This window comes from Colobus angolensis, unplaced genomic scaffold (genome assembly GCF_000951035.1).
Source record: "Colobus angolensis palliatus isolate OR3802 unplaced genomic scaffold, Cang.pa_1.0 Scaffold164, whole genome shotgun sequence".
Classification (NCBI taxonomy): domain Eukaryota; kingdom Metazoa; phylum Chordata; class Mammalia; order Primates; family Cercopithecidae; genus Colobus; species Colobus angolensis.
The window spans coordinates 1517500-1537761 of NW_012114755.1; positions in this window are offsets into that span (position 1 = coordinate 1517500).

Consider the following 20262-nt stretch of genomic DNA (forward strand, 5'->3'; position numbering starts at 1 on the left):
GGGAGGCGGAGCTTGCAGTGAGCTGAGATCCGGCCACTGCACTCCAGCCTGGGCGACAGAGCGAGACTCTGTCTCAAAAAAAAAAAAAACTGCAAGGAGGATTCTTTCAGAGGGAGGGAATGCTCTAAAGAGTCTTGATTTTCTTTTCTAAATAAGGGGTGGGAATGAGGATGAAAGTGAAGATGAAATACAAAAGAAAACACTACTCATGAAAAGCAGTATTCTAGGAAATAAAGGTACTAGCAGAGAAAATGGAAATAGAAGACCCATCCCTATCTGGAGATAATCTAATAATACATGCACAGATGGACCTCCCTGATAACATATGTAAACCACAGATTATAACTTTTCAGAAACATCGATATTAGAATTCCACCCACCCCCCTTTTTAAAACTTTTCCTGGATTAGCAAGCTCAACCCTAGTCTTTTTCCTCCTAAGTCAAGCAATGAGGAGTTCATTTTAAACCTCTGAAAATCAAACGCCAAAGGAGAGGCTGAGTTTACCTGGACTCTTAACTGACTCTGAACCGCAAGGAACTAGTCCTCTTTGTCAACTGCGACCTTGCAACAAGTTCTTAGTCGTCTGTTGGGATGGTGGTGATGACGGTAAGTGCGATGCTGAGCTTTGCATCTGAGACTCCCTCTTCTTCGGGGGGCTGTTTAAGGGAGGCTTCCCTTCATGGGAGGAGAAGAAAAAAAAGAGACATTGCCCTTTGATGGAGAGGAAGGGAAGGAAGAAAAATCTTTCTGTTTCTGCCAACATAGAGGAGTCACGCAGCCTTGGGTTGGACTCTGAACCCCAGTTTCCTCATCTGGGGACTCAAGAAATACCTACCTGCGTTTGTTGTGAAGGTGAAATCTGATGATGGGTAGAGTCTGTTCCTGGCACACAGGAGGCCCTCAAAAAGTGTCTTTTCTCCCCAAAGAGCATAGGAGGAAAGAAGAGTGAGCGTCTACAGAGGTACAACTCCGACCTCCCAAATCTGACTCCTTAAGACCACCAATTTGCCTCCCGGGAGGGTGGCTGCCCAGCCCCGCGCCTGCCGAGTGCCGCCAAAGCCTGGACGGCCGTCCCCGGCGCCCGCGGGAAGGACCGCTTCACTCACCTGGGGCGCCGCTAGCTGCAAGCTGGGTCTTCTTATAGAAGCGGGCGTCGGAGCAGCAGGGCAGCGGCCAATGAGAAGGGAGGGCCGGCGGGTGTGGGGCGTGGGTCCCCCAGGCGGATGGGTGGGGCGGGGGGGTTTCGGCTGAGCCCCGCAGGCTGCTGGCAGTCGCGTCCGCCTGCTCTCAGAGACTCGCACGCTTCGATCTCTGCGTGTATCTGACTGGCGTTTTAATTAAGTGAATATTAGGCCATCCTTAACTACAGAAGTGTGACTAACGTTGTACAGTCCAGAGTCGAACATTCTCTCCAAACCAAGATAACGTCTGTTACCGACACAATGACCTGATATAGGACCAAAGCGGGAATTCCCCCACCTCCCACACACCTCTGTGCTTCTAGGCTGTTTAGTAGCCCAGTCCTGCCTCATTATTCTCTTGGTGCTTCCCCCATTCCTTGAGGCAGAGCAACAGTTGAACTTTTAAGTGTTCAGTGCCCTTCTAATTAAAAAAAAATTAAGCTGCAAGCAGAGAAGCATTCTATATTAGCAAAAAATCATGTTACGTGCTATTGTGAACAACAGGACACAGAAGCAAAAATTTGGAATAGGTATTTATTGGTTGAGTAGTCAATCAGCTCCTATCCCAAAGGACTGTATTCGGAACACAGTATATTATAGGACATTCTTTTCTCCAATGTTTGAAAAGTAAGATTTATTGATGTATAATTTACACACAGTAATATTCACCCTGTGAGGTGTACAATTCTGAGTTTTGACAAACACGTACAGTTGCATAACCACCAAATGATCAAAATATAGAACATTTCCATCACCGCGAGAAAGTTCTCTTGTCTCAAGTTTCTCACCTCACAACCAGCCCCTGGCAGCCACTGATCTGATTTCTGTCTCCATAGTTTTGCCTTCTCTGGAATTTCTTCTCATAGAAATGGAATAATGAAATATGTACAGATTTTTGGCTCCTGGCACTAACATAATGCTTTTCAGTTTCATGTTGCAGGTATTAGTGATTAGTGCAGATATTAACTTTTCTTTCCTGTTTTCTTTTTTGCTGAGTATGGATGTACTTTAAAGCTCAGGACCTTTACAGCTTTTCTATGCATTTTTCTTTTATCTGTATAATGCTTCTATGAGGTAAATATTATTTTTATTTTACAGATAAGGAAACTGAAGCACAGGGGTGGCTCTATGATCTTCTTCTGGCACAGGCTAGTAAGTATGATCAATAATCAAGCAAAAGTGTCTGATTTTAAATCCAGTGTTCTTACTTCAATGCCATAAAAAATAATGGTCAGGGAGAGACCTTTCAGAACCAAGTTGAGGTCAAAGATGTCTTTCCTAAACTGAAAGCCTTTCCTTGTAGATCTGGAACACAACAAGGATGCCCACTTTCACCACTATTATTCAACATAGTTTTGGAAGTCCTAGCTAGAGCAATCAGACAAGAGAAGAAATAAAGGGCATCCAGACAGGAAAGGAAGAGGTCAAATTATCTTTGTTTGCAGATGATATGATCCTATATTTGGAAAAACCTAAAGACTCCACCAAAAAACTATTTGAACTAATTAAATAATTCACTAATGTTGCAGGATACAAAATCAACATACAAAAACCAGTAGCGTTTCTGTATGCCAACGATGAACAGTCTGAAAAAGAAATTAAAAAGTAATCCCACTTACAAATAAAATAAGTACCTAGGAATTAACCAAAGGAGTGAAAGATCTCTACAATGAAAACTATGAAATACTCATGAAAGAAAGTAAAGAGGACACCAAAAAACAGAAAGCTATTCCAAATTCATGGATTGGAAGAATCCTTATTGTTAAAATGTCCATACTACCCAAAGCAATCTACAGATTCAATGCAATCCCTATCAAAATACCAATGATGTTCTTTATAGAAATAGAAAAAACAACCCTAAAATTTATATGGAATCACAAAAGACCCAGAATAGCCAAAGATATCCTGAGCAAAAAGAACAAAACTGGAGGAATCACATTATCTGACTTCAAATTATGCTACAGAGCTATAGTAACCAAAACAGCATGGTACTGGCATAAAAACAGACACATATACCAATGGAACAGAATAGAGAACACAGAAACAAATCCACACACCTACAGTGAACTCATTATTGACAAAGTTGCCAAGAATATACAATGGGGAAAGGACAGGCTTTCCAATAAATGGTGCTGGGAAAACTGGATATCCATCAGAAGAATGAAACTAGACCCCATCTCTCACCATACATAAAAATCAAATCAAAATGGATTAAAGACTCAAATCTAAAACCTCAAACTATGAAACTACTACAAGAAAACATTGGGGAAACTCTCCAGGACATCAGTCTACTCAAAAATTTCTTAAGTAATACCCCACAAGCACAGGCAACCAAAGGAAAAATGGTTGCATGGGATCACATCAAGTTAAAAAGCTTCTGTACAGCAAAAGAAACAATTGATAAAAGGAAGAGACAACCCGCAGAATGGGAGAAAATATTTGCAAACTACCCATCTGACAAGGGATTGATAACCAGAATATATAAGGAGTTCAAACAACTCTATAGTAAAAAATTTAATAATCCAATTAAAAATGGGCAAAAGATTTGAATAGACGTTTCTCCAAGGAAGACATACAAATGGCAAACAGACATATGAAAAGGTGCACAACGTCCTTGGTCATCAGATAAATGAAAATCAAAACTACAATAACATGTCATCTCACCCTGGTCAGGCAATAACAAATACTAGAGAGGATGTGGATAAAAGGGAACCCTTGTGCACTGTTGGTGGGAATGTATAATAAATTAGTATACCCACTATGGAAAACAGTTTGGAGGTACCTCAAAAAACTGAAAATAGAGCTACCATATGATCCAGCACTCCCACTGCTGGGTATATATCCAAAAGAAAGGAAATCAGTGTATTGAAGATATATCTGCACTCTCATGTTTGTTTCAGCACTGTTCACAATAGTCAAGATTTGAAAACACCTGTGTCCATCAATAGATGAATGGATAAAGAAAATGTGGTACTTATACACAATGGAGCACTATTCAACCATAAAAAATAATGAGATTCTGTCATTTGCAACAACATGGATGGAAATGGAGATCATTATATTAAGTGAAATAAGCCAGGCACAGAGACAAATATCTCATGTTCTCAGTTATTTATAGGATCTAAAAGTCAGAACAACTAAACTCATGGAGACAGAGAATAGAAGGATGGTTACCAGAGGCTGGGAAGGATTGTGGGAGGTACAGGGAATGGGGGGATGTGGGGGATGGTTAATGGGGACCAAAAAACAGAAAAAAAGAAAAAGGCCTAGTGTTTGATAGAATAACAGGAGGACTGTAGTCAATCATAATTTAATTACACATTTAAAAATCACTAAAAGAATATAATGGGATTGTTTGTAACACCAAGAATAAATGCTTGAGGGAATGGATACCCAATTTTCCATGATGTGTTTATTACACATTGCATGCCTCTACCAAAATATCTCATGTATCCCATAAGTACATACACCTACTATATGCCCACAAAAATTAAAAATAAAAATAAATTTAAAAATAAAAAGATGTCTTTCCTAAAGTTGGGACCACAGGAGGACTTAAACCACCCCTGTTGAAGAAGAGAGATGGAGCCAACTTGTTTAATGAGCACATCCACAAAGAGGTCAAGAGAATAGGTTGGATGCCCACTCTGAGGTGGAAAGGCCTTAGTAGTTGACACTTAAAAATCAAGGTGTCAGCAGGGCTGGATACCTTCTGGAGGCTCCAGGGGAGAATCTATCCCCTCAGTTTTTCCAGCTTCTAGAGGTCACTACATTCTTTGGTTCATTGCCCCTTTGTCCATTTTCAAAGCAAGCAATGTGGCATCTTGTAATCTAAGTCTTTGCCTCCTTTCAGTGACAAAGACCCTGTGCTTCCATTCTGCCTACCCAGATAATCTAGGATGATCCCCTGTCTCAAATCCATTCATCACATTTGCAAAATCTCTTATCATGTTAGATAACATATTCATGGGTTCTAGACATTAGGACATGAACAATTTGGGGATGCCATTATTTTGCCTACCACAGAGAGGCACTGAAACTGGACACTTTGGACAGTATTCAGATGGGAAATGGTCTTTCTCCTTATGTGTGTCCTGTCATTTTGATCTGTGGAACCTATGGCGAAGGAGTTCTCTGACCTAGAGATGGGGCTTTTGAGAAACTGAAAGTACTCACTGCATGGATGGTAAAGGACACCTCGCTGCACTCCTCAGATCTTCAGCAGAACATATTTGAGAGGGGACACATTCCAACCTCTCAGTTCCTCACTTGGAACCTTTGGATAGATCCTCTTCAATCTTCTTTTAGCAGTTCCTCTTTCTCTTCCCTCCAGGTATTCAGGGTTCCTCTGGCTGGGTGAGGATTTGGGCCCTTTTCTCTTTCCAGTCTATACCCTCTTCCTTGTCAATTGCACCTCCTTTCCTGTACCCTTGCTATGCGAACAGCTCCAAAATGTGTGTTTCAAACTCAGATCTCCCTTCTGAACTCTAGACCTTTATATACAATAATTTATCTTGTATGCATGATACATTGGCATCTTCACATGTTCTAAAGTAAACTCAGGAAAAGAATAGGTGTTGGTGAGAACTGGGAGAAATTGGATCCTATCTTGCTGATGGGAATGTAAAATGGCTCAGTCACTGTAGGAAACAGTTTGTTGGTTCCTCAAAAAGTTAAACACAGAATTAACATAAGACCTGGCACTACCACTCCTAGGTACGCATACAAAAGACTGAAAACAGGAACTCGAACAAATCCTTGTATGAGAATGTTCACAGCAGCACTATTCACAGCCGCCAAAGCATGGAAATAATCCAAATGTCCATCAATGGATAAGTGAGGTAAACAATTTGTGCTATATACATACAATTGAATAGTATTCTTCCTTATAAAAAGAATGAAACATTGATACATGCTGCAACATGGATGAACCTGGAAAACATTACACAATGTGAAAGAAGCCAGTAATAAAGGTTGCATGTCGTAGATTCCATTTATATGAAATATTCAGAATAGGTAAATCTGTAGAAACAGAATACAGTGCAGTGGTTGCCAAAGGCAAGGTGTGAGGAAGTGGGAGAATGAGGAGTGACTGCTTTGTGGGTAAAAGGGGCTTTACTTTGGAGTGACAGAAATGTTTTGGAACTAGATGGAGGTAGCGGTTGTGCAACATCATGAATATACCAAATGCTGCTAAGTTGTTCACTTTAAAATGATTCATTTTAGGTTATGTGAATTTCACCTCAATATATAAAAGTAAATTTGATCTCCCTGCCCTCCAAGTCCTTCTTCCTTCCTGCATATGCTTCTCTCCCACTATTTTCTGTTGCTTTCAAGTAAAGATGGAAGTAGTTTTTTTTTTACTACCTTTTCAATGTGAATATTAATTTTTTAAGGTTTTCTGCCTCTTCTTGGTTTTAGTATTTAATATTTTCCCAGAAAATTATTCACTATTTTTAAATTTTCATGTGGTTATGTTTAGTTTTCCCTAAAAAAATTGTTTTCTTTATTGTGCAAGAGTCCAAGAATGTGCCTGTATGATTTCTACTTAGGGGGACTTAAGAGAATGTTCTTTGTGACTTATCACATCATCTAATTTTACAGATGTTCCATTTACTTTGAAAATAATGTAACATTTCCATTTTGGGGTGTGTAACAGTCAGGATAGAGCAAACACACCTGCAATGACGAATTCTCTCTTTATTATGTTAACACGATAAAGGCTTATTTTACTTTCACTCTAAGTTCAACATACACTGGGGGACTCTCCAGGGCAACTCCTCTCCATGTGGTTCTCTGTGTTGTTACTCAGAGATTCAGGCAATTTCCATCTTGTGGCTCTGCCGTCTTAATCCAGGCTGTCAGAAGAGAGTTTTGAGATGAAATACCAGCTTTTAAATGCTTTGGCATTTAACTCATTGGCTATCACTAATCACTTCACCCTTCCCTACTACAAGAGGGTTATTAAACATAGTCTTCCCATTAGCTCAAGAAGATGAAAACCAGATATGGAGAGCCCAAATAGCCTTTACCACAGGGTAGAAAGGTCAATAGGTCAATATATGTGTGGACCTGGAGTACAGGAACTAAGAGCATGAACTGTGGAGACAAATGCAGTCCTGCCATTCACTTGGCTGTGTGACTTCAAGCAAGTTATTTAATTTTTCCATGCCTTAATTTCTCAATCTGTAAAATTTCTGTCTCATTATATTATTATGAGGATTAAATGAGTTCATATTTATAAAGCATTCAAAATACTGCTTGCCACACAGTAAGTGCTAGATTTGATTTTTAAAAAACAAATATATAAAATCAACATTGTAAAATGTTATTATTCATATCCTCAATGTTCTTCCTATTATTTTTCTTTTACTTACTTTCCCATTTCTGACAGATGAGTTTAACTTTCCTACAATTTTTGAAAGAATTACTCTTGGTATGTCTAACAAAATTTGCTTAGCATATTTAGTTGCTCTATTGTTTATTTTAAAGTTTGTGATGGTTACATCTTATCAATTCATCATTTATGGTTATAAAATATCCCAAGTGTCCCTTTAATGCTTTTCCCCTTGATTCTGTTCTTTGTTTTGCAATTCCTGCTTTCTATTTTGTTATTACTTACTTAATTTTTATTTAGCCCTGCCTTTATTGTGTGTTGTTTTAAGTTTGTCACTTGTAAAAACGTAAAACTGATTTTGTCTCCAAACAGAATACTTACTTTTTAATAATGTAATCTAGCCCATTGATATCATTGGTGTTTTGAGTCTTAAAATGTATTTTGATTTCTTTCTTTTTCTTTCTCAATCTGACCTTTGCTGGCTTGATCAAATTTTCTCTGGTCCTTTTTTTAAAATCTAGTGGTTTACAAATTCTGCATATTTTGCCTCTTTCAATAGTGATTATCCTTGAATGATTAACAAACATATTTAAATGTATGTATTCCTAACAATACCAAGATTACTCAATATCTACAACCTCTTTCCTTAACAAGACAAGGTATTTGGAATGCTCTTATTTCTCTTTTCCCTTGCCTCCTCCACCCTGAACCTTCCAATATCTCATTTGTTTATTCAATAAATATTTACTGAGCCTCAAGTATGTGTTAAAAACATCTGGAATTTTATTTACAAATTGTTGGTACATTAACATTTAACTATTGCATCAAATGTTACATTAACTTCATCAGTGATTATTCAATCTTTACTAACAATTTTCCTGATTTGTCAGTTCATTGTAGAGGCACTACTGTTTTTTTTTTAATTTTTAATTTTTGAGGTACATAGTAGGTGTATGTATTTATGGAGTACATGAGATATTTTGATAGGACATGCAATGTGTAACAATCACATAGTGGAAAATGGCATATCCATCCCCTCAAGCATTTATCCTTTGTGGTACAAACAATCCAATTATACTCTTACAGGTTTTGTTTGTTTTTTGAGGCAGTCTTACTCTGTCGCCCAGGCTGGAGTACAATGGTGCGATCTCGGCTCACTGAAACCTCCACCTCCCGGGTTCAAGCAATTCTCCTGCCTCAGCCTCCCAAGTAGCTGGGATTACAGATGCCTACCACTATGCCCAGCTAATTTTTTTGTATTTTCAATAGAGACAGGGTTTCACAATGTTGGCCAGGCTAGTTTCGAACTCCTGACCTCAAGTGATCCACCGTCTCCGCTCCCCAACGTGGTAGGATTACAGACATGAGCCACTGTGCCTGGCCTCTTACAGTTATTTTTAGATGTACAATTAAATTATTTTTAACCATAGTCACTGCGCCCAGCCTCTTCTTGTTATTTTTAGATGTACAATTAAATTATTTTTGACCATCATCATTGCGCCCAGCCTCTTATAGTTATTTTTAGATGCACAATTAAATTATTTTTGACCATAGTCACCAGACATTACTGTTTTTAATGCTTTGCATCTATTCCCTTTTCTTCTGTTGAAAAAAATCTGGTTTTCTTTTGGGGACTCACTCCTGTCTGTCTCAGTCCATTTGCTTTGGTTGGACCTACTTCTACTCCTCCTGACCTCTCCCCAAGTTCTAGGGCAGTTGCAGGACTCCGGACTGGCTGAAGAGAGGATCAATAGCCTTTGGCCAGATTAATTGTCTCAGTAATGAGCACATGATGCAATTTGGACCAATAAGAATCAGGCCCAAGACTTCGTTTGCAATTTAGAAGACAGTTCCTCTTTCTTATATTTAACTCAGGGGGACAAAAGCCTGACGTTTGTGGAAGTCATCTAGTGAAGAAGGCTTACTGAAGGTGATACCAAGGTGGTATCTAGTGAAAGATGAAGAGAAACTAGGACCTACGGCACTGCTTAGGTACCTGGAACCATCCTACCTGAAGTTGGACTCCTTTTTTGTTAAGCCATAGGCTTTTGACCCATAAGTTACTGTTTTTTTCTATCCCGTGAATGTATCTTTTATTTTCTTAAAGTAAGTCCTTGAAAAATCTTTTTCCAGAAAGACTTCAGGGGTATTATACTTCAAAATACTCATATGTCCAAGTGGTTCAATTCTAGAGTCTTGCTGTCTTTGTCGTTTCATAGCTCACCTTGAGAAGGGAAGTAAAACTGGTACAGCATTTTATATGATGGCAGTTCAATGTTCGTGTATTATACATGTAGAAAGGGAAGCATTTTTAGGTAAAAATGGGGGAGGGCTTATAATCAGACAAATATGAATTCAAATTTCAACTCTTCCACTTACTACCTGTGTGAACATCAACAAATTTTTTAACTTCTCTGAACATTTCTTCATCCAGAAAAGATACAGCTGACATTATCTCCCTTGTGAGAATTGTATTAATAAGATAATATATGTGTGTAAATTCCCTAGATCAGGTCCTAGCACACAATAAGTACTCAGTAATTACAATTTTCCTTCCTCTTCCCTTTCTTTACGGTGCTTCAATAAATTTCAACAAAGTATAATATTGCGGAGAGGAGCATTTATTTTAATACATGTTTTAACCCCTAATCCTTATACCAATATCTTACCAGGGTTTGGAAAGTAACATGAGCATCCATGCTCTGTGCAATTATTTTTTGAAAGTTATAATCCCAAGATGTTATACTTCTAAGATAGCAAAAGTCATATTGAATTGTTAGTGGTGAGTCATTTAAAAAGTAAATCAAATGTGGGTATGTGGTGTATGGAAAGCATACAGAAGAACTTTCCTTTTCTGTGTGCAGTAAAATCAAAGCAAAGTGTAGCCTTGCCACTCGTACGCACACCTCGGGAAAAATCATTCTCTGAAAAATTATTCTTAGGCTGATCTGTAGAGATTTTAATACCATGCTAATATACAAACTGAGAGTTTAAAATGCATGCTAATTGTCTTGTGACTGGAGATTTAGGTAAAAAGAATAGTTTTGGATATCACAACATGATTTATGTGTACAGTTAAGAAAAGTGTCCTTTCAGGGACAAAATTAGGCCCAAAGTAAAAGTTGTGCTTACTATTCTTCAGCTATATATTGTGTGCATGCAGCAAACTGAAGGTTTTTCTGATGTCAGTCTCTAAAATTCATATAGAGATTGACATTTTACAAAGTACTTGTATTTATATTGTTTACTTTGGTTGTTAAAGCAACTGAGACTCAGATGCTTCGGTGACTTATCTAAAGTTACACGGCTTGTAAATGGCATAACATGAACTAGAAACCACCTGTTCTGTCTCTCAGCCCTGTGCTGTTTTACTCATCATGCTACCTCTTCTAAGAGGAAACGTGATTTGAACTCCAGTGAATGAGTATGTACATGCTTAGCTTAGATTTTATCACTTACTTGAAGGAGACCCCTGTAACAAGCAACAGCCATTTTCCAGAAACCACAGTTGCCATGGGAATGCTCCCTAAGCTTAATTCTGTCTATGGCATTGTACGTATTTGTTCCTTTGTTTCTCTCCTTGGCCATAAACTCTTTCAGGGTAGGAACTGTCTCTTTCACCTCTAGGGCAGGATCCAGCACAGTGCCTATTACAGAGAAGGCTGTTAATAAGTAATTATCCAATACATGCTTGTTGAGAAGGAATATATGAATACAAAAATGAAGCTGGGCATGGTGGTGGGCACCTGTAGTCCCAGCTACTTGGAAGGATGAGGCACGAAAATCACTGAAACCCATGAGGTGGAGGTTGCAGTGAGTGGAGATCACGCCACTGCACTCCAGCCTGGGCAACAGATTGAGACTCCGTCTCAAAAACAAAAAGAAAAAAGCAAGTCTATGTGAGATGTGAGAGAAATGCAAGACATGATAATAAAAACAAAATGCTGTCTGTAATCCTTAATCATGAAGGTCAAAGCTCCATTTATGCCTCCGCGCATGTGAAACAGAGGCTGCTTCTTTAAGACCTCAGATGTTAGAAGCCATATGGCATTCTATCCATGTTCAAATTGAAACTCATTTGATGAGGCAAAGGGATGGAGGAGAGAGGTTAGGCCAGGACATAATCTCTTGAGTCCTCAAGATCCAGATCTACTAAATCTCCCTGCAGAAAGCATAGTAATCTTCACAGTGTGACATCTTCAGTGAGCTCTCACATCGGATGACACCCAAATGGCTTTATAGGAAGAGTGGCGTACAAGTCTGTTTACACACAGCATTACACAAATTTCATTCCAAGTCCCCTTCAATTCTCAATTACACTTTTCAAAATTATAATTGGAAACCCGGGCTATCACTTGAATTTCTCTGCTTCAACACATTACCTCATGAAATGTTGGTGTGTGGCCATTTCAAACACGCTGAGCAAAATGGCCCAACAAGTATCGATCATGACAAAGCCTTTCATTTGCTGTGCATTACAGCTTGCCAAAAGTCACACAGTAAGTGGCAGAGGGGGAACAGAACCTAAGGCCTCACTTATCCTTGGAAGCATTTCACCTCAATGTACCACAAAATTTCAAAAAGTAGATTAAGGAACCCAAAGGATATATTTCATTTTTCAGTTCCTTCAGGTTTTTAAGACTTCATTAACTTTGGGTTCTGAATCATATAGAAACCTCCTTTAGTGATAATTATGAAAGCACTCAATACCATCCGGGAGAGCCAAGATATTCTAAGACTAGGACTCATTATTTACATTAAGACAGTGTGAATGGTGCCCCCTGGAGTTGTACCATGCAGCATTCCTGCTCAAGTTAATAAAGCAAACTGTGCAAAAATGCCATTTATATGGAAACACAGAATGGTCTGAATCATTAGGAAGTGCCGGCTACTCAGATTTTTGGGGTGAGGAAGACTATCTTATAGCATGAGAATCAACTGTGCTTGGGGAAATGGGCCCCGTTACTTGGGCACACTTGATTTCCCCCAGTGTCTGCTGACTTAATGTTTGCTTTGTGTTGTTCAAAGAGGCATTATCGCCCTGCTCATACAGTGCCACTAGCCTTTTCTCCAACAAGTTAAACAGCATTTGTTGAGGCTGCAGAAAACAAAGCCAGTATCATTTGTCAAATTAATGACCTCTGAAGCTTTTATGAAAGGGTATGATGAGTCTACATCAGGGGAAATGAGCAAATGTGATGATTAACCTCCTTTCTTTGTTTCTCCAACTGAGCTTAAGGTACTGTGACCGAGCTTTCATGGAAATCAGGAAGATTCTGAGAATCCAAATGTGATCATCTGCGAGAGTTAAGAGAACAAAATACACCATGTGGAGAGGCAAGGACTGCCACTCCTGGAGTTCCAAATGGATAGAAGGAGAGAGTTTCCTCTCATCTTTGGGAAAATCCTATCTACATAGCATAAATGCCCCGTACCCCACCCTGGAAGAGGCTAATCAGAGGCACCTCCTCATGGGTGCCAGATGTTAGAAGACTTTACAGGCTCCATTGAGGCAGAAGGTAATCAGAAAGGCCCAAGCCCCACCTGACAGAGAGCAGCAGCATGACCTTAAACTGCCTTTATTGGTCACTTGGAGAGGGAGGGTCCATTTTCCTCAGTGGGCAACAAAGCTACTGATAATCAGATGCACACACAACGTGGATATAACCTGTTGAGGAAATGTTTGATATACCAAAGGGGCCAGGACTCACAACAAGCCTGGCCAGGAAAAAGAACCCTCAGAGAACCCCAGAGCAGCCTCTACTTTGTAGATGATATGAGTAAATACAATGCAGACAGCCACTTAGCAAGTTCAGAGCCACTTCCAAACGGCGCCGGGAGCCTGGCGTCAGCTCCTGCACAGCGAGCTCCATTCTCTCCCCTTCAGGCTGTGTGCATATTCACTCCAGTGAGTCACAGAGGCACATTCCCAGGTGTGCACCTGGCCAAAGGCACAGAAGAGGAAGTTGCACATGTGACCATCCTCTGCCAACCGGCCCACGTGTGCAGCAGAAATCAGTATTGTTTGCCTCTGTAATAAAATAATTGAATACATTTTGTAGTGCTTTGAATCAGCCTCATAAGTGTCACCAGGCAACTCTTCCAGGAAGGGTAGGGGGATGGTGAGGTAGAGAACTCCAGGGACACAGAGAAGGACCATCGTGTGTTTCTTGCAAAGCCCTTGTGCTGGAAATGCTATGAAGGCAAAAACTTTATGCTGACCATGAAACCCAATCAATATAACACAAAATTCAGGCCAGGTACGATGACTCACGCCTGTAATTCCAGCATTTTGGGAAGCCAAGGTGGGCAGATTGCTTTAGCTCGGGAGTTCGAGACCAACCTGGGCAAACGTGGCAAAACCCCATCTCTATAGGAAATACAAAAAAAGACTGGGAGCGGTGGCTCATGCCTGTAATCCCAGCACTTTGGAAGGCCGAGGCAGGCAGATTACCTGAGGTCGGGAGTTCGAGACCAGCCTGGCCAACATGGTGAAACCCCGTCTCCACTAAAAAATACAAAAATTGGCCGAGTATAGTAGCGGGCACCTGTAATCCCAGCTACTTGGGAGGCTGAGGCAGGAGAATCACTTGAACCTGGGAGTGGGAGGTTACAGGGAGCCGAGATCACACCATTGCACTCCAGCCTGGGCAACGAGAGTGAAGCTCTGTCTAAAACAAAAAAAAAAAGGAAAAGAAGATACAAAAAAAAAAAAAAAAAGCCAAGTGTGGTGGTGCATGCCTATGGTCCCGGCTACTTGGGAGGCTGAGGTGGGAGAATCACTTGAATCTGGGGGGCAGAGGCTGCAGTGAGCTGAGATCATGCCACTGCACTCCAGCCCGGGCAATAGAGCAAGATTCTGTCTCAAAAATAAATAAATAAATAAAAATTCTCAATAAAACTACAGAATCTTGCACTTGCAGCAACCAATGCTTTCACTCCACATTGGGGTTCCCTCTGAAAGCATTGCAAAAATCCCTGTTAAGGTCATGGGCCAAAACAAAGAGGAGACAAAACCACAAAGGGTGACATCTGTTGCTTATAATGGTTTATCTGTCATGTGGTGGTAGCCGTAAGATGGCTGCTAATCTGCATCTTCAGCCAAATTCCACTTCTGAAAAGCTCGTGCTCACTAAGCAACCAGCTGACTAGACTAAGACCACCTCAAGGATAGGGAAGGGCAGATTCAGATTTTATGGCACCTGAAAATCATTCAAGTTGGGGGCCTTGTTCAATAAAAATAATGTAAAATTTCACATTCAAAATTGCTAGGCACCTCCCAGAGTCGAGGAAGGAGAACACGTGACCAAGTGAGGGGCCATTAAACCCATGGTTCCCAAACTTTGTCATAGAGTAGAACCACTTGGGGAGCTTTAAAAAGTCCTGGTGCCCAGTTTGCACCCCATATCAATTGAATCAGAATGTCTGGGAGTAGAAACCAGGCACTGGCATTTTTAAAGACCCTGTGGTGATTCCAATCTGCATCAAAGTTTGGGAACCACTACCTTAAGGGTTAAGCCTTACTGAGGTAAGTCAGCCTCCAGCTAGTGAACATAGTTTTCATTCACTTACTTAACTAACATTTGTGGAGCAATTGCCCTATGCCACGCACTATATCCGCCAGCATTCAGTGCTGTGCCTGACGTGGAGCTGGCCATCAGCAAATGCTTGCTGAACATAAAAATGAATACGTTCAACTGTGTCTCCTGTTTCACATTGGAGACAGGTTGTAGACTGGATGTGCAATTCCAGTTTATCTTTCTCTTTAGATGTGTCAGCATTTTAAAGGAATACTTCAGGCTTACCCCAGGATAGATATGCTTCATGGCTCCACCATACACATTAGGTGCTCCCTGTAGATTCTGGATATAAAATAAGTCAGTCAGCAAGCCTACTGAAATATAATGAAATCTCTTTTTTATCTGCCATCCTGCTCTTTGTTTTCTTGAAAATGGATCTATGTAGGTGGAAGAATATTGAGTATCTCTAACTATAGGGATTCCAAAAGTCTTTAAGGATTCTTATTTTATCTACCTTATCTATTTTACCTATCATAGCTTCAGCAACTTCATCTCCTCCTACTCTTCCCCATATTGTAGGGTCTGAGTCTCAAAATTCAACTCATGCTGTTACTCAAATGCAGAGAGAAAGGTAACAGCTTCATTTTGCCTGTGACAAATCTGCTATTTCTCTGGAGCCCCCATCTGTTAGTAGCAGGAAAATTAACAAACTGAATACCCAATTCAGTTTCAATCTACTCTGGTCCAATAACTTAAATAGATCCTTTAAGAATTGCCCAGTCCTTAGTGGGGCCTGATGGCGGGTGCCTGTAATCCCAGCTACTTGGGAGGCTGGGATGGAAGAATTGCTTGAACCCGGGAGGTCAAGGCTACAGTGAGCCAAGATTACACCACTGCACCCTAGCCTGGGTAACAGAGTGAGACTCCATCTCAAAAAAAAAAAAAAGCTCAGTCGTTAATTAAGAAAGAAAAAAAAAAAGATTCAGTGCTTAAATAGCTTTGTCTTAAGATGGAGCCCAACTTTATGAAGAGAGGTACACCTATGAGACCTCATGGTAGGTGTGGAGAGGATTATGTTCTTTCCAACTCTAGCCTCTTGGTTTCCAATGAGCTGGTTGCTTCACTACTCTGTGAGGCTGTGTCATGAAGCTAATGTAATTTAAGGATTTTGTTTTTCTTGGCCTGGGTAAGACTCCACAGTACTCCCTGAGTGAGTAGGCCTCATCACAGTTCCCACTGGCAACAAACCTTTGAGCCTCTCACATATACATCATTCTTCTAGTCTCTGCTGTGGCACAATTGTTCCCTGCCATGCAGGTGTGTTGGCAGGTCCACTAACTCTCAGCTCAGCATTGATATTGCATGGGAACTTCAGGAATCACAGGAAAGCTAAAAATTCAGAACCTCCCTCTACAGGTGCGATATGGCCAAGTCTTGGGTTGGAATGAGAGTGGCCTGAGTGATTTCCTTGTTAAGTCCCAAAAGAGGAGTGGGTGGAAGCATTTATCTGCTGTCCTTAACCATCATGGAGGGTGGGCAATGGTGGAAGGGTGCTGTTGAGCCTGCATATAAACTGCAGGGAGATATTCTCTCACTAAATATATACATCTCTTATAGCTGTGTAATCCTCAAGAGACCCCCACATCTCCGACTAGCATGTAAGTTGGAAGAGTGAAAGTACATAGCTTCAGGAGAAGTGAGATGGACCTTGAACTTCCAGAAACTGATGGAATGAACAGCCATTAACTAGCCCCCTTGTCTTCCTCCTATCTTGAATTGTCACCTCCTTAGTCCCACTGACTGAGCACAGTGCTTAACACACGATAAGGTCAAATCTCAGTACACTTTGGATTGAATGAATGAACGAGAAGTGTTGATCTGCAATTCAGTTTCTCTCTTACTGGTTCAGTAGACTTCAGCAAAGCACTTGGTGATCACACACTGGAAGTTCATCTTCGAATGAAGACATGACACTCTCAATAGGACCTATGTTCATTAACATCCTGTTTCTCCAGGGAGGGCTGCACCATCTGCCCACTGAAACTCTCCAAGGTCCAGCAGCAACCTTACTGGAGTGCAGTTGGAGAGAACTGGTCAAGAGTGATGATAGGGGCTTTACAAAGAAAAAATTGAGCTCAAATTTTAGAGCCAGAAAAAAAAAATGGATTTTAACCAAAGGTAAGTATTCCCAAACTCCACGATGTGGCAAATAAGCTCATGGAAGCTCCTCTGTATTAGACATAGACACAGATGAAAATCACTAGACCAATCCAATTCTTCTGCTAACAATCACGTCAACTACCAAACTCCTCTTCTGCTCCTTCTGCACTCGTTTCCAGAACCAACGTCCACTCCCTGGGACAATCTGCCACATGTACACTGACTGGCTCCACTGCCCAGTGTTTCTGTTGTTTGGAATTATTTAGGCACAGCTGTAACCCTTTTCCCGTAACTACCTCCTCCCCACCATTCAATTGCTTTCTTCTGGTTCTTTTTATCTACAATTTCAAAAGAAACATTTTAGCTCCCATTGGCAACAAATCCTTGAATCTCTTTCTCATCATTTCTCTAGATGAGAGGCTTAGAGGGAAAATAAGACAGGAAGAATTTTTTTTTCTTTTTCAATTAACTTCAATTTCTTTCAAGTCTGAGTAAACTCTGGGCCCAGAACAACCAGGATGATATAATTATGGAAACTATTAATCTCTCCATCAAAGGACAGCCAGCTTATGGTCACGGAGCAATTGGCACGATCCTCTAAAGGGTTTCTGCAGCATAATGCTCCTGGTTTCCCTTGGAGTCACAAACGCTCAGGGTACACCTTTTGGGAAGTAGGCAACTTCCTAAGAAAATGAAATAATCCATGAGTACTTCATGAGTTGTTCTGGGAAATTGGGCATTTTTCCTTAATTGCTCTAAAGAAATAGCCAACCCATATTAAAGTATGTTCAAATAGAATGAAAGAGAAAAATCTAACATTTTCAGATCACTCAAGGCTCATCCAAAATTGTGAAATTTGCATCTTTAAAGACCAGTCAGATATCACTTGATGTGAGCAACAAAGGGGTGCATCTGGAACAAGAAGTCTCCAAATTGCTTTGAATATTGAACACCACAATCATGGGAATGGCAACAATCTCTGGAGGTCACTTAGGACACACGGAACAGTTATCTGGTTTGTTCAAACCTAAAATAAATATAAAAACAAATTAGAGAATTTAATTTAGAGATTTTGTTCCAGGGCATCAACAAACTTTTTTCTTCCAAGGACAGCAGAGTACAGACTTCTCTGTGATGGGGGGCAGGGGGCAGCGTTAAAGGATTTAGGAGTTTCCTCCAGAAATTCCTGCCAATTGGCTTATTCCTGGGTACAGGTAGGAAAAGTCCAACACCAGTAGCATTTTGCAGAAAGCACATTCATAGATTTACAAATGCCATCAGCCTTCCCGAATACAGTCCCCAAAACAGAACGAATTTGCAGAGATGCCAAATTCCTCAAATGGTTTAGGTTCAACAGGCACCACTCAAAACAAAACTACGTGATCCTATGTTGAGTGACATAATAAAGCCACAGTATATGCATTTGCTTGAATTGTGGGCTGTTATTAATATACACAATCCCTACCCACCGACTGCTTTCAACGTATATTGCTTCCTGGAAGCAAGCCCGTACTTCAGGAAGTCAAACTCCTCCAGGGGAACAGGAGGCCTCTTTGTTCCTTCTTCCCACTATCCTGTTGTTGGAGCCTACATGCACATTGAGCCTGAGCAGGAAGGTGTCACTTCTGTGAAGAGAACTTTAATTTCTCTTGTAATCATATAAAGCCTGAATGGTAAGGGGGAAAACCCATAAAGGTCATTATAAACAGATCCCGTGATGTCAAAAGAAAAACAGCTGGAGAGAGGGAGTTTAATAAGCAGCCTTCTTTTATTATAACAGGCTTGACGTCATTGATTATTTATTATTTCCAACACTAAAACATAAAGCCATGTGCTACACTGTGGACCACGATGAAAAGGATATGTGGACTTTTCTGAGTATTTTAATATCCTCTTATTGACAGTAGATAGAAGATCTGAACAAGGACTGGGAACAGGAAATGATTTTAGTGATTTCATTACAGTAATAGAGAAAAGCATTACCAATGGCAGCATTTGGCAGATGGTCTGGTAAGTCCTCAACCTCTAAACAGCCTGCAGGTCAACAAGCTCAATATTGATACAAGGTCACTATGTAATTATGAGGTGTTCTAGAAAGCAGAATAGTTTTTATAAATACGGGCTGTAGCCTTGGCAGTGGAACACAAGAAGTTGGTGTTTAAAAGTTAATTTAGGACGGGTGCAGTGGCTCACTGCGGCCTGTAATCCCAGCACTTTGGGAGGCCGAGGTGGGTGGATTACTTTAGGTCAGGAGTTCGAGGCAAGCATGGCCAACATGGTGAAACCCCATCTCTACTAAAACTACAAAAATTAGCTGGGCGTGGTGGCAGGCACCTGTAGTCCCAGCTACTTGGGAGGCTGAGGCAGGAGAATCACTTGAACCTGGGAGGCGGAGGTTGCAGTCAGTTGAGATCGCACCACTGCACTCCAGCCAGGGTGACAGAGCGAGACTCTCTCAAAAAAAAAAAAAAAAAAAAGTTTATTTAAAACCATTTCACAAGGAAAGGTATTTAGAGGCAGCCCAAAGTATACAGTAAGACCACAGCTAAAGAGTTCTTGATGTTCTATTACAAATCAGATTTGCAGTGAAATACCAAGCATGGTGCATCTTTATTTAGATTAGCTCTAGTGAAAAATAAATGTGGTTGTAGAATTTTCGGAGTTTCGAGACTTTTCAGATCTCATTCAAGAAAACCTAAGATGTTATCAGCCAATTCATTTTAACCAACATCAAACATCATTTTGGTGAAGTCCCCTTAGAAACAGATTTCCTTGGAACAAAACATTAGTGTTTGGAAGCTCCGTAATATGTGAGATTTGTACAGGCCTTTACAATTTCCAGTGTTCATTTAATCTCATTAACACTCTTCAAGTAATCCTGCAGGGTAGGCAATTTAACATCATCTCTACTCTATAGATGAGGATGCTCAGAAAAGCTAGCTGACTTGGTCAAGGTCATACTGACCCTTGATCAATGGTTTTCATTTTCACCACTAATGTGTGTTCTATTTCTGTTTGATATAATCTATTTCTGTTCAATAGTCTATGTATTGTAACATAATC